The sequence below is a fragment of the Tenebrio molitor genome, chromosome 3 (genome assembly GCF_963966145.1).
Source record: "Tenebrio molitor chromosome 3, icTenMoli1.1, whole genome shotgun sequence".
NCBI classification, from domain to species: Eukaryota; Metazoa; Arthropoda; class Insecta; order Coleoptera; family Tenebrionidae; genus Tenebrio; species Tenebrio molitor.
This window is the reverse complement of record NC_091048.1, coordinates 15,520,636-15,535,434: the sequence shown is the minus strand read 5'-3', so window position 1 is coordinate 15,535,434 and position 14,799 is coordinate 15,520,636. Positions and strand designations below refer to the sequence as shown.

At 33.9% G+C, this 14,799-nt stretch overlaps 1 protein-coding gene across 2 annotated transcripts in view; it reads left to right on the top strand.

The window, feature by feature from the left end:
• The window catches only part of EcR (Ecdysone receptor), an 89,225-nt gene that overhangs the window by 19,682 nt on the left and 54,744 nt on the right, over nucleotides 1-14,799 (top strand). For both annotated transcript variants that reach the window (XM_069041679.1, XM_069041676.1), the window contains exon 2: nucleotides 11,796-11,960. The gene's annotated coding sequence lies outside the window, so the exon portion shown is untranslated. The remainder of the gene's footprint in view (nucleotides 1-11,795; nucleotides 11,961-14,799) is intronic.

Below are 14,799 nucleotides of genomic sequence, written 5' to 3'. Positions count from 1 at the left end.
TTTCCTAATTTGGCAATTTACCTTGACGCGGCAAATTGACAAATTCAAATTATTATCTATCATTTCCCAAAATTTACAAAATATTAGAAATGACACTGACAGCACGGATGTCGTTGAAAACGACTATATGTATTATCATGTATGTATGTAGGTATGTACTATCGGTGGACATTAAAACCTGGGACATCCAAAATTTGCTTATTGTATATCAGACTTTTGAATTGTCACTCAAAATAAAAATTGTCAGTATTTAAAATTAACTCTTTGAACGTAAGAGATGCTAGATCAATTGTGTTATTATATAAAATATAAAGAACTGAACTTTAACTTGATGTTTCTGACAATATGTCATAATTTTTATAACCTTGTTTCTAAAAAGCCAAATTTACCCAATGTATATTTCTGATTTTTGACTTTATACAATTGTGACGTTTGTCGCAGGTTTTTATGTCCACCGATAGTACATATGTATTTCTAAATTTTATTTTTAATCGATATATGTACAGTCGTTGACCAAAATAAAATAGGACAAAGTAAATTTCGATTGTGTAATTCGATATTTTTGCGAAATCCATCTCTTAGGAAACAAAAGTGTCAAAAATAAAAAAACAATTCTGATAAGTGTCATCAGACGACAATATTTCAAAAACTCATAATCATTCAATTGAACATAGTGACAGTGACGAGATGACAAGTAAAAAAACACAACCTAACTTTTTGTAAATCAATTGTCAAGTCAAATCAAGTTGTAATCTGAGACACATTCGCCTCAGTTACACTACACAAATCTTTGAATTGTGAAACTGTCTAAGGTAACACTTTGTCCTATTTTATTTTGGTCAACGACTGTACATATTCAATAAATTTTTTCTCTATGTTAAATCTGTACCTCTTGTTATATGTACTTTAAATTTCAACGTCACTTGTCATTGTTCATTATCATTACTGTATTTACTTCCGCATCCGTTTTTGCGAAAAATTATGATTCTATATTGAACACTCCTCGTACAGGTTTAGAAATTGTTATTTTCCAAATTTTTGTTGTAATCGGAAAATTAGATCTAAAGTAGATACATAATTATATTTATTACGCACGAGTCCGAATTCCATAATCGCCCCCCAGTTCTTCCCTGTGATACTTCACAACCCGATGACGCTAATGGCTCTTTCGTATTTTTAAATGTGCATTCCGTTTGAGTTCCGTTTTAGAAACGGTCTAAATATAGCGGCGGTAAACAGTCGCAGATGGATCTTCTCGTTACGTAATAATCCCCTTTTTTCCTGATTGTCCCGGAATCCGACGCGTCTTTAACCATTAAGGGCGTATCCGACTAGTTGCTTGCCCTGTATTATGTCAATATTTGGTGTATCCCTCGAGGTTCTTACGATTCCTCTTTCGCTTTCCGATCAATTTACTCAATCATCCAAAGGAAGTAATTGGATGTCCTGTGTTTGTTTGGATGGATGTGGGCGCAGAAATTGCGTGCGCGTGTTTGTACGCACAGTGGAGAATAATGATTGTAATAGCGGTCAACCAGTGACGAATGGCGTAAATTTAGGTGCTATGACCCTTGACCGTTCGATATTTTTTTCATGGACGGGGACGATTGATCAAGGTTGAATGAAAAATTTATCATGCTCTTGTTCATTCATGTAGCAATTTGAAATCAAACGAAAAAAGATAAAATTGGGTATCTAAGAATAGAAGAATTACGTCTTCTGTGTTCGATGAAAAGGATAAGAGGGTTAATTGTAAATATGCGACTGCGTCCTTCAAGAATCCAGAAACCTACTCAGATACCAAAATAAAAAATAGAATAGACTTTAATCACATGTGACACAGCAGGTTTTAATCCCAGAGAAAAAAGTTGCAGCCAGTCGAAGAAAAATCTAAAGAAAATGTTAACAGTGTGGGGGCAAAATCAAACATCCTTAATTAATAAACGTAGACATATTACGTCGTATTTGCTATTAGTCATAAAATTATTTAATGCTGAATATTTCTTTTTTTTTGTCGGGAGCTCTTGATCATTTTTGTACAGGTATCTAGAAATGATTGTGGGGTTAAGCCAGCTTTGGAAAAAATATAATTGTGCCGCCTTATATTCGTGTTATCACAGTTAATAAACACCAAAAATCTGTATTTTTCATTGCAAATATGTCCGGTCTTAGAGCTAAACAGACTGGCAAGGTTTGTGAGGATAGAAATTAGCAAACAACCTAACCTGAAAATTTTTTGACATTAAGAATTTGCCGAATTTATTGTACATATAAAGCGGCACATTCAAAATTTGAGTTTCATAGCAAGCTGGATCAGACAATCATTTATACTGGCTGTCCTAAAATTCGCGGAACAACTTAGCAGTACGTTGTTAAGCACTTAGTTATTAAAATATCAGGTAAAAATATTTTAAAAAATCTATCTTCTTTTTTTTTGTAGAAGATATGGACCTATTTGTTACACTAAATGTGGTAACATTTAAAAACATTGCACTAAATGAGAGAAAAATTAAAGCCATGTTGCCGTTCGTTATTTCAGGTAAAACAGGCATAAAATTACGATTTGGAAATGCTGGAAATGATGAAGAAAATAATTGCAAACCTGATTACAATCGTTCAGAATTATTATGACACTAGTTGGTAAAAGATAAATAGTCAAAATCTTTTTTAATATTTAAAATGAATGAGATCAAAGCTGCACCTTTTGAACCCCCACATCTTCAAATCTAAGAGGCTTATAGATTTTGTAAATTATTTTTCTCATTATTTTCCAACATGAGTTGACATTGCCCCATTGAGTTGTTCCGCGAATTTTGGGGCACCTAGTAGATACAGTAAAAATTACGTCCAAAAATTTAGAATATTAATCCATGAAAACACAAAGAGGGTTTGAGCGGGTTAATGATACGCGAAATTACATTTTACGGGGGCTGGAAATCCAACGAGTATTAAATTAAATAACTACAATTTAAAATACATGGATACGTGTAAAATTTGATACGGCTGAAGGAGTTTTAAATGTCCAACAAATAATAATTTAATGGCAAAAGTAAGAAATTAATTTGTTAAAGTTGTCTTGCCGGTGGCTATATTCGTAACAGACAAAGATTTGCAAAAATAGTGGAGGTACCAATTTATAAAAAGAACTGTCAGTTTAAAATGGGTAGAGGAATGAATGACTCATTGAATTTTCGCAATTTTGCAAATATAGTTGAGGGGAAGAGGTGAGTTTTGAAGTGGACAGATAAAAAATGCCATTGTGAATTAGTAAGGGTGTATAGAACAAGAATAATGGAGAAAATGACGGAGGAAAACCAGAGAAACATGAGCGACTTATCTTTACGAGCAGCTCAAGATACGTAAGGCGGAAAACTCTCTTCGACCGGCAGCAATCAAGGTTCGACGTGAAAAGCGCGCGAGGCTTTAGGAGGGATGGAAGTGTGTCGAAACTGGGAGCAAAATTACCCTCAACTGAAAAATTTCAAGAGCAGTAGAGCCGCGGATGATCCACCACTTTTTCACATGGTTTGCACGATACATTGCGAATTTCATAATACACACCTAACACCTACCATTGAATTATTTGCATTTCTTGACAGTTCAACTGGATTTGTTTTTCTTGTTGATGTCATGCTTACTTTATGTTGCAAAATTAGCAGATTCTTTTGCAACAAGAATCGGTGGTTAATGACGTGGCTCGCACCAGTGAATGTTGCTTTGTCGATTTTCCGACCGAACAGGCGAAAGTGCCGTCGTTCAAGTGTCAATTTAACTTTATTTTCCTCTGTTATTGGACTGATTTTTCGTGGTAAGTTTCCGTGTCCGCGGAATCGTGTGACCTTAGGTGGGCGGAAACGATATTTCGACGTCGATGCCGGAATTATGTCAATTGTTATACGTGTAACAGGGGCATTGCCGCTTTATCGATTCCATTTTACATTATTTACATGCGAACAACTTAGCCGCAATATCGATTCGGAAAATAATGAGGGAACACGAACACGACTCGACGCTTGCCCTGCAACCCTACAAAAATTTTCCCTTCCGACATTGGCCTTGATAGACCTTTGCCGGTGGTCCGGCCGGCAAATTTCATGTGCCGTCGTATGAATAAATCTAAATTGGAAAAAATGGAAATTTTTCAGTGACCTCTGCTAGGAATACAAACCGTAATGAATGTTAACGAAAACGTGGGACGGAGCAAGGACGAATTGTGTAACAGATGTGAGGCGCCCTGGGTGACAATAAATGCACCGACTCTCCGTACTTTTATATCAGAGATGTCCAAGTGGGTGTATCATTATCAGTTGCAGAGTGTTTTCTAACAGTTATTGGATGTCACTTTAATGAACGCGTGGAAAAAATTTATCGAATTGACGTCGTTTTAATCGTTTATCTAAGACTGCCATTAAAAAAATTTGGGTCAACGAAACCAGATTAGATTGTTGCGGTCGCTTATTATGGCCGTAAAATTTTAGTTCGGTGCTTCTCGCGATTCGCATTCTTCAACAACTAGAAATAGACTTTGGGGCTTTGTTTCATTACGTGTGCATGCCGAAAGACACAACATTGAGTGCATTAGACTGTACCGTGAGCATGCCAAAATTGTTGGGTAACTAGACACAACACACGTTTGTATACAGAGGTTTTTTAGATTTTCTCTTACCATTTATAGAATATGGTGTTAAGAAGAGATATTTGACCTTAAACAAATTTGTACAAGTTTGATGTTAATGGAAAATTTCATTCCGCAAGTACGGATTGTCAGAAACGTAAAAATTGCATTTGTGTTTACGTTTAGGTTTTGAAATTTTGTACTTGCAGAATGAAATTTTTCGTTAACATCAAACGTGTATGTTTAAAGTTTAATTCAAGAAAATGTCAAGACCTTTCTGATTTAAAAAACGGAATCTTTAAAGAGCCGATATACTCTGGCATGGTGACGATCCACATGTCAATCGAAATGATTAATTAAATATTACATTCTCACCTACATAATTAAAACATTTTCAGAGCAGCAATAGTCAGCTTTTTATTTTTAAATGTACGCTTATGTTTTTTCTCATTAAATCTGATAGTTTTATATTCGGAATCCAGTGATGTATGATAAGTTGCTCTAATGTTTTAAACAGTTACTTACAGTAAGAAAGAGGAAGGCAAAGCTTTCGTTCACCGCGTGTTCGTCCACCAAGCGAAGCTGAGTGGACGATGCAATTCAAGTGAACGAAAGCGGAGTGCTGTATCTGGTTTGGTTCGGTACCTCCTTAAAAAGCGAGTCTGTAACTTTGTATTAGAAATTTTAAATAAAAATAAATCGCATTTTTGGACGGATCTGTTGCTATGGAAAAAAAATAAAATACAAAATAAACAAAGTTCTGTAACGTCAATACAGTGGTTGTGTGCACGTTGTGGAAATTGTGGAAATGGATGGTGAATAGTTATATGTTCCTGAGAATATAATTCATGTGTCACGTGGTACATTTTTCATTAATTTCGTTGGTTAAAATACAGAAACGCAGAAGGTTAATGGTTAATGTCAAAGTGACAGAAAGTTTCAATGGACGCGTCGAAGTCAGAAAATAGTACTGTTAACCAGAAAACGTTTCAACCAGTAGTCCAGTGGATTACCATCGATGGGGAGGTGCTAGCGAGGAAGAGATTCGAAAGTTCATCCCCGATGATGTCCTGGAAGACGCAAGTGCCACGAGGTACCAAATGTGCCTAAAAAACTAAAATTACGTTATCAAAAAGAACTGGAAAAATGTACGAGGGAATGAAAACCAGTGAGTGAAAGACAGTGAGCGAAAAACGATGAGCGAAAGTAAAGTGAACGAAAGAGAAACTTTCACTCACTGATAACTATGGATACAGACTCACTTTCTAGGAGGTATCGAACAAAAGTAGATATTAAAAAATAACGTTATCAATCAAAATTTTCAGATTCAAATTTCAAATTTTGAATTCAAAAATATCTTAAGATCATGATTTTTACCAAACATTGCAGTTATACAGGGTTATTCTAAATGATTGTAGTTGAAGTAGGCGCGAAAACTGAATGTAAAATTTATGGTTGCCGCTTCACATAAAAAAAAAAACATCAAAATGATGTGAATAAGTGAGTACACACCGTTCACACACGGGAGTTAAATTGGGTGCAAAACAACTCAATATTTTTAAAATTGATTGCAAAACAACTCAATATTTCTAGATTCAATCGTTAATTTAACAAAAATAAATAAAAATCTCATCACCGCACTTTTCACCTAAAAAATGACAGTGACAGCGACAAAACTGACAGTTCACATGAAAGCGGCAAAACTCTAATAACATGGACATGGCCTAATTCGACTACAATCATTTAGAATAACCCGTACTAGCGTTCATTGTTGCTTGAGTAATATGTGAGGAGGAATTTGTGGACATCCCGTTGAGATTCGACTAATATGATTAAAATTTTAAGAATTTCTGGTGTGGCTGCGCCAAAATGTAAATTTTATCCCTTAAGTAAATTTTATTAAAAAAGTCGTAGGGGTTTAGATCTGATGGCCATGCACCCAAATTTCTTACACATATTTTATTTTAATAGACTAAATTTTCTTAAGGCTGGTGAGGGTAATGTTCTCTCTACATGCAATCCGACAGATTGATTTTCAAAATAAACCTGAATCTTCGTTGAACATTTTGAAAGCATTAACAGTTAGTAGATTAGTCTAAATAACTGCGGATTGATAAGTTCCAAATTGATTAAGTCAAGACCACCTGTTACTTGCGAAATTACTGACGTTTTATCGAAGGTAAAATAACAAGACCTAATTTTTGTTATCGGATAAATTTTTCAATTTTACGAAAACTTTTCGCTGTGACAATTTTACGAGTTGAATTTGGGAATTTTTATTCTGGTTACACCCGATAGCTTTAGCTCGAGGGTTTCACCTTTGAAAAAAAATGCCCAGATATCAACGAGTAAAATTGTTCAAAGCAAAAATGTTAAAATGAAAAGACTAAACTCAAAATATTTTCTTTCAAATGGGATTACATACTTTTGTTAAGTAATTCTGACAGAGATTTTAATTCTGAAAAGAACAATGTATCACAAGTATAATTATAACTTCACATAAAAAAAAATAACACTAACTTTTGAAACAAATGACGAGCACTAAGCGAAAAGCTATTAAAATGCATTGGCCGACTTTGTTATACGTATTTACTGACCAACTTTAAGTTCAAAATGCATAATTACATTGCTGTTTGCTTTTGGTGAAACATTTTTAAAAGAATGCAATTTTTAAGGCTTACGCGAGGAGAAAGTTTTTAATGTGAGATTCAGAACTTGAGCATATATTGTACTCCTACAACACACGTTTTTAATTTAAAATGAATAATGAAAGAACGGAATTAAGTCTCACACCTTGTTAAAACTTAAAAGCCAACCTTGATCACCCTAAACCGCCTGAAGGAGGAATTACATGAGTAAAACATCCAGTTTGTCTTATGAGACTGTATGGAAAGTACAAAGGTCATTAATATGTAAAGATGTTTCAAAAACATCAAAAGAGCTCGGCTTAATCAAGTCGTAATAAGATAATAATATTCTGTCTTAATGCACGTCAAACGGAGGCACACGTCGTGACGTTTTCTAGAATGATGTAATATGTATGATGATGTATCAAGTCGAGGATTTGAGGGTGTAATCGAGTCTTTGTCTGAAAAAAAAGAGATAAGCGGCAGCTATGGAAAATAAAACTTCTGAAAACGTACGGCATAGCTTCAAAATTATTCGTGATGAAGAAAGGTTTTTCCGAAACTTCAATAAAGTTCGTTTTCATATTGAAAATAGGATTCTATTCTTGTGTTTTTGAGTGAAGACTATTTAAAAAAAGAAATGTCAGTATTGACAAGCGACAGTTTATTAACTTACATCGCACATTTTCAGAAATTTTGTTTTCCATAGCGGTCCGTTTTTCTTTTTTTGTTGATCATTTTGTACAGGGATTTCATAAATGATTCGTCTGACAAGAAGGCTGTGTCTGAATTTAAGGGTGACCGATACTGGCGAAGTGTTTCAGTTTTGCCACCTTTATAACGCAGCCACTAATACACAGTAGAGTATATAGATAAGTATGGAAACCAAACTGAATTTTTACCTGAAATAATAAGCCCTGAGGCTCTGACCGTTTCCATGCCCTTACCGAAAGGTTCTCGGAGTTTTATGGTTTAATCTGGTTTATCAGACAAACAATAAATACATTTCTTATTTTGTCTAAAAATGTAAGACATAATTTTCTTCTGGAAAATTGTCGAATAATAAAATTATTAATATTATAATAGATTAAAATGGTCCAATAATATGAAGTCCCAAAATTCACGCCCATAAATAAATGTCTTTTCCGCATTAGACACATTAGACGTCGTATGCGAAAAAGACATGTTTTTGCAACGAATTACATACAAGATTTTTTCTAATTCCGTAAAGTATTAGGCAAAAAACAAGAAAAAAGAAATACAGGTTTTAATTTTTTTAATTCACTAATTTATTACTCCTATCATTCTATCACTCTCTATCTACTCCAATTCATTTATTACAAAAGTGATATTTATTGTTACAATTTTGTAGCGATTTTCTTGTCAAATGAGTGATTTTGATCTGCGGTATAGCTGCTGTATGTATATCCAGTTTATTACCTGCGAAGTCGCAGCCAGTTATCAACGATTTGAGCAATGGCTTGCGTTTTTTAAAAGTTTCTTTTACATGATGAACTGATGAGATCAATTCAATACTTTGATTGCTTTAGTAAAAGAAAAGAAAGCTTTTCTTGTAATTTTATACTTCTCACGTCATTGTGACATTCAAATGACCACCAAAAATCCACCTATTTTGCAATGGAACTACTGGTCTCGCGAAGGAGTAGATAATTACCAATTCGCGATTTCTTTTTGTGATTTATACATATACCTACCTGCATACTCCACAACGCACAAAACTTTTCATACGATCATACTTTAATTTATAAATCAATATTTCTGTACTTAATTTGTTATACCGGGTGTATTATGAAAAACCTTTGGTGCTATAACTTCCTTATTTTTTATCCGATTTTAATAAATGATACATCAAACAAAATTCGTTTTAGAAACACTATAGCTCGACATGCTATAATTTTTTTTTGACATTATATTTTTTGACAGACCGCAGCTAACTTTGTTTTTTTAAGTTGCACTGTATATTTTTTTATTTTTATTCTGATAGATGTTTATCTTCTGAAACACAAACATTAAAATAAAAAATCAAAAATTTGTTTTTAATTAAAAAAAATTGAATTTCCAAAAATCAAGTAACCATAACTTTACTATAGCAAATGTTCGAAATTACCTCCATTCTCTCTAAGGTACATACATTCGACAGCTTCCACTGACGCCTATTGCGGCGTTTAATAAAAATTCTGGTGGTATTTGTTCACATACTGCTACGATTCTTGTTACTAAATCATTTCTGTTATCGACGGAGTCAAATAGACATTGTCTAGAATGCACTTTTATTACTGTTTAATGTGACTGCTTGATTAAAAAAAAAAACGTTATTTTTTAATTTCTTCTTTTTGATTCTATGCATGAACATGTTGTTTACATTTTCATATTCTAAATAAAAATCTCTATAAAACTGAGCAAAAAAAGGTAATAGTGCAATTTGAAAAAAAAAGTTGACTATCATTTGTCAAAAACAGAACTCAAGAACAAATATTGGATCAATTCAAATTGTAGCCCATTTAAAACGATTTTGCTTGACACATCAATTATTAAAATCGTCTGAAAAATAAGGAAGTTACAGCACCAAAGATTTTTCATAATACACCCGGTATATATTTTTTATAATGTTAATGACGTTGACGTAATAATGTGCGGACTAAATTAGACAACAATTTATTCATTATTTTTATACGTACATATTTTTAAAAAAACCTAATATTTAATTCCAAAAATTAATTTTCATAAAAAAAAAGCAAAAATTAACTCGCTCTGTACGGTCATAGTTTATATTAGAATTTCTGAAGAAATTCGAATAATACCGGGACAGGGTAGTCATAAAATTTCCTGGTTGAAAACTGATCGGCGGCCCAAACTAACCCCCGAATTTGTCCCGTTCCTAAACAGGTAGGTAGTTTTGAAATCGGAGAAAAGATGTGCCTCTACTGCCTCTGGTGGCAAAAGCGATGAACTAAAACCGTTTTTATTCGCAAATTTATAAATGAATAACTTCCACAACTTCTGTTTTTTTTAATTATTATTTAATGTAGTAGGTAAAGGTAAATATATTGTATAGAATTACAAAATATTCTAACGAAATGTTCTCCTGGAAGACGAAAAATTTAACTTTTACATTAAGCTCAATATAAAAAAAACCAAATGTTTCATCCACAATTTCACAACGCAGCGGACTCAGTAAACTTATTTAGATTCATTCTACAAAATCTGGAAGCATAATATTGAAATTTAGGTAATAAAAAATCGAATTAAAGCCGCGCACTTTAGGTTTTTATCATATCATCAGACAATCTTTTTCTCTTATAAAAAAAGTATAACGCTGCGGTCTGGAGAATTAAAAAACCTTTAATTTGATGTATGATACTTGACGATTGATTGCGTATTAACTGAGTTCTTTGCAATTAATGAAATACACTCTAGTCAACGCTGGTATCGGTCACCCTTAAATACATGGAGTCACAGCACACCTGATGTATGAATCATTGAAAGCCCTGTATTTTTAATTGTAATAGAACCAAACATCGCTTATGTATGTGTATTAAATTAGTTGGCAAGCTAGAAACTTCACATATGAAATGGTACACTACGATACCAAAGTACTGTCATGTAATTCCACATGACGAATTGTTAATCTTGTAGTGGTGGCGAAGATATAGAAATAAGCAAGTTTACCAGAAAAAAAAATTAACCGTAAAGATCATACAGAAATCTTTGAGATACGACATCTTTATAGCAAATACGTTTGATTCTTAATTATGTATGTATTTTCCCGTTTTAGAGGTCGTTGAATTATATTTTTTTTTTCACACGCATGTTTTCCTCGAAATTGATCGAACGTTTTCGTGCCACAAATTCCTAGCCTTCATTATTATTAGAGGAACCAACAGGAGGTCTCTGTAATAATGTTGAGTGCGGTCTAAAAATGTAATCTTCATAAAATGGCCGTGTCACCTATTAAGTCGCCTTGTAAAAATGAAATATTTCGGTTATTAAAAAAATAATAGTATTAAGAACCCGCATCACATGAAAACAGTAAATATCAACGACACCCGCATGACCTCGATCGAAACACCGTCCCACTTTACCACTGACGTTAACGATCGTTCGTTCCACCGGACTACCACAATACAAACACTCGCCCAACTTGTTCTTTTATGGACTTGGTGTGCGTACTTTCGAGGTGGGCAATGCTCTCGGGCCGGCGGTGCCGCAGCACTCTGCATTCGGACCGATCTTTAGCGCATAGCGAAGCAGCGATGTGCATACTTCCTTGGAACAATGGGGACGCCGTTATCTAGCGACAACAGCTTTATCTGATAATAGAGCGGTGACCTAAAAAGTATCTTGTTTATGTTTTATATTATCCAGCTGTTTGCGTCAAAAAAAAAATGTGGCGAAATTAATTCCAGTGTGCCTTGCAGGGGAGAACTGGTCTCGTTATCAAATGTTTTCCGACATTTATCGTTTGCATTGATATTGCGTGCATATTGTTCAAATATTTACGAGTTTAATAGTAACTGTCGTGCTTGTTGCAGGGTGCCTTGCATGATGGAAAGCTGACCTGAGTGGAACCATCCCCTCGAGACCCACCAGATAGTGTTTATTATATTCGGTAGCGCTTTATAATTTTTGTGATTTAGTATTTAACGAAAACGTCGGTTGTTGTTTCAAGAGGTTGTGTATCATCGTCACCAATAAAGGTAAGATTTTTTTTGTTTGTCCACCCACACACACTTCTTTAGCCGATCCCGTGATAGTAAATAGTTAATTTGCCGAAATTGTTGATGACATCATGTGGAAATTGTTTTCGCCTTGGTCGATCCCCGGTTACACGTCGTTATCTGCTTGATTCATGCAAATCATGACCTACTATACCAGATAAAGGGGGAAACTCACACCATGATTTACGTTCGCGTAGGTCCGGCCCAAAACGATTTATAAGCGAAAAACTCGCACTCACCTATAGCCGGCCTCCAGAAGGACGATTATTTATAGGACATTTAAAAATATGTAGACTTGAGACAATAACTAGCGTCGGTTTAGTAAAAGCAAAGCGTTAAAAAAATAATAGCAGATAATCAAAGGCATCACAAAAGTGGGCCAAGACCAAAATGATAATAAAAACCAGAGAGAAAGATAACAATATTAGCCATGTTGTAAAATAAAATTGCTTGTTTTCGCCATAAAACGGCGGCAATTACTTTTTTTCGCCAAACTTCAATTATTAGCAAATTTGCGAAAATTTTTCACCAATGCCAAAACTGTTGACGGTGATGATGCAATTGGCAAACACTTTAGCGTGATTCACTATTTAGAGCAAGATATAGAATGACCTGTGGCTTTTTTTGTCACATATCGATGACCGCTTGTTCCGCCATTTTTTAATGTTTCACTTTTTTTTTTTATATTTTTGCGATGTAAACTGGCGGTATTCACTTTCTAGCGAACGCGAATTTCCGGTTTAACTAGGTTGGTGGTTATTGCAAGCCATTAACCTAGACTTCTATAAATGTTCATAATGGCGTCGTTGTTCGCGTATTGATCAAGTAGTCGCTTTTGGTACTTGTTAATTTCGCCTCGGTTGTTGATAGAAGGTGCAGATTTTGCGAAATTTCTACGAAACTAAAATATATCAACCATAAATCATTTACCAAGATGACATATGCTAATCAAACATAACCTCTTTTCCTCTATTTGCGTAGGCGCCATAATATAGACTAAGAATAAATTTTCGTGTTGTTTTCAAATTTTTTTTCTTCGTTGTTTATTACCTTAATTGCTTTGTGATTTAATCTTGTTTCTGGCGATATTTTAGTCTCTGTCTAGAAGATCGTAGATAAGCGCTAATCTTACATCAAGGTGAGGTCAATTCAGGTATAATCATGGTTTGAAGTGGATAACCAAAAAAATTAATGTAGAAGAGTCGACAAACGTCTGGATTCGACTAGATAAGCTGAAATTTAAGTTGCGTTACAAAATCTATTAAATATATTTGTTTTTAGTAGATACAAAAAAACTAATACATAGTTATTTTCATATGAGTCAGATTACTTTTCAGATGTGAGGTCGAAATTTGAAGCACGAGACGTCAGCGAGTGATGTAAAACAGGCCGAATATCTGAAAAGTGACAGCGCACGAACATTGAATAACGTTTTTCGTGTTCGTTTGGGCAAAGTCTTAAAAAACATTAACTAATTGTAAATTTTGAGGTTATCCTTGACAGATGTCAAGTTAGGTATATAACCGGGAAAGTTTATACAGGGTGTCTCATCTAACACTTTCGAGTCTAATATGTATGTATCTCGGTTATTTGCCAACGGATTTTTATGAAATTTAAAATACAGATATTTTAGACTGTGAAAGTTCAATTAGTAATAATAAAATTACATACCTCAAGTTAAAAAACGTAATTTGCACACATGTTTCCTTTATTGAAAATTAAGGGCAATTATTATTAGATTGTTAAGGCGGCCTTACACCAAGGCAACAATTGGCAACATGTTGCCGGCCTTTAAATATTAAAAATAGGTGTCTGCACATCCAATTTTAACTAAATCACTTGTCTAATTTAATGAAAAGATTAGATATTGTTAAAAATTTAATCTAAATTTTGCATTGATAGGATTTTACTTTTCACTGTCTAAAATATCTGCATTTTAAATTTCACAAAAATCCGTTGCAGAATAACCGAGATAAGTCTTAGCTGAGACACCCTGTATGTAGTTATATACCACTTTTCCGGTTATGTATCTCAGGAAACGAACGTGAAAAATCATTATTTCCGTTATGATTTATATTAAATGCAAAGACATCGGATTTAAGTTATGTAGGTATCACCTCCGAGTATATTCATTACCAATCATGTGTAATTGATTTATTTATAAATATATTAACTACAGAATTTATCCTCCCATTTAATTTTGTTGTCGAACCAAAAAGAGTGGTTTGTGAATAACGCAATATTTAGATATTTCATTGAAAGTAACGGCCGGTTTCATAATCCGACCCTAAAGACTCCTTTAATAAAATGCGCCTTTAAGGTAAATGCGACTTTAAATCTAAAATAAAGGAGACTGCATTTCATAAACACGGACTATCGAAACATTAGTTAAAATTTGCATTAGTTCGAAAACGAATCATTCACCGTGTGTACGTAGTCATTTTCCTAGGGAATTCTAGGGAATTTTACAGTAAACGTTTGAAAGTTTTGGTAACTCGCAACTGTTTCCCTCGGACTTTGAATTGTATTTCGAGTAGGTATTTTAATTTTTGTTTACATTCTGCATTTTACATTTTGCTAGTGGAGCAGCGCCAAATTAAAACATCCGATTAATAAAAGATTGGGACCAAAAATGCCAAATCCAACCTTTCAAGTGAAGGAGCAATTTTATAAATCTAAAACAAAACTTGTATAAAATAAGATCCTACACTTAAAGAGAAGAGAGGAAAGAGAAGAACATGAAAGGAAAAAACTGTTACCTATTAGACTTAGATTGAATTAGCAAGAAAACAATTGAGCAATAAAAACTAATGAATTC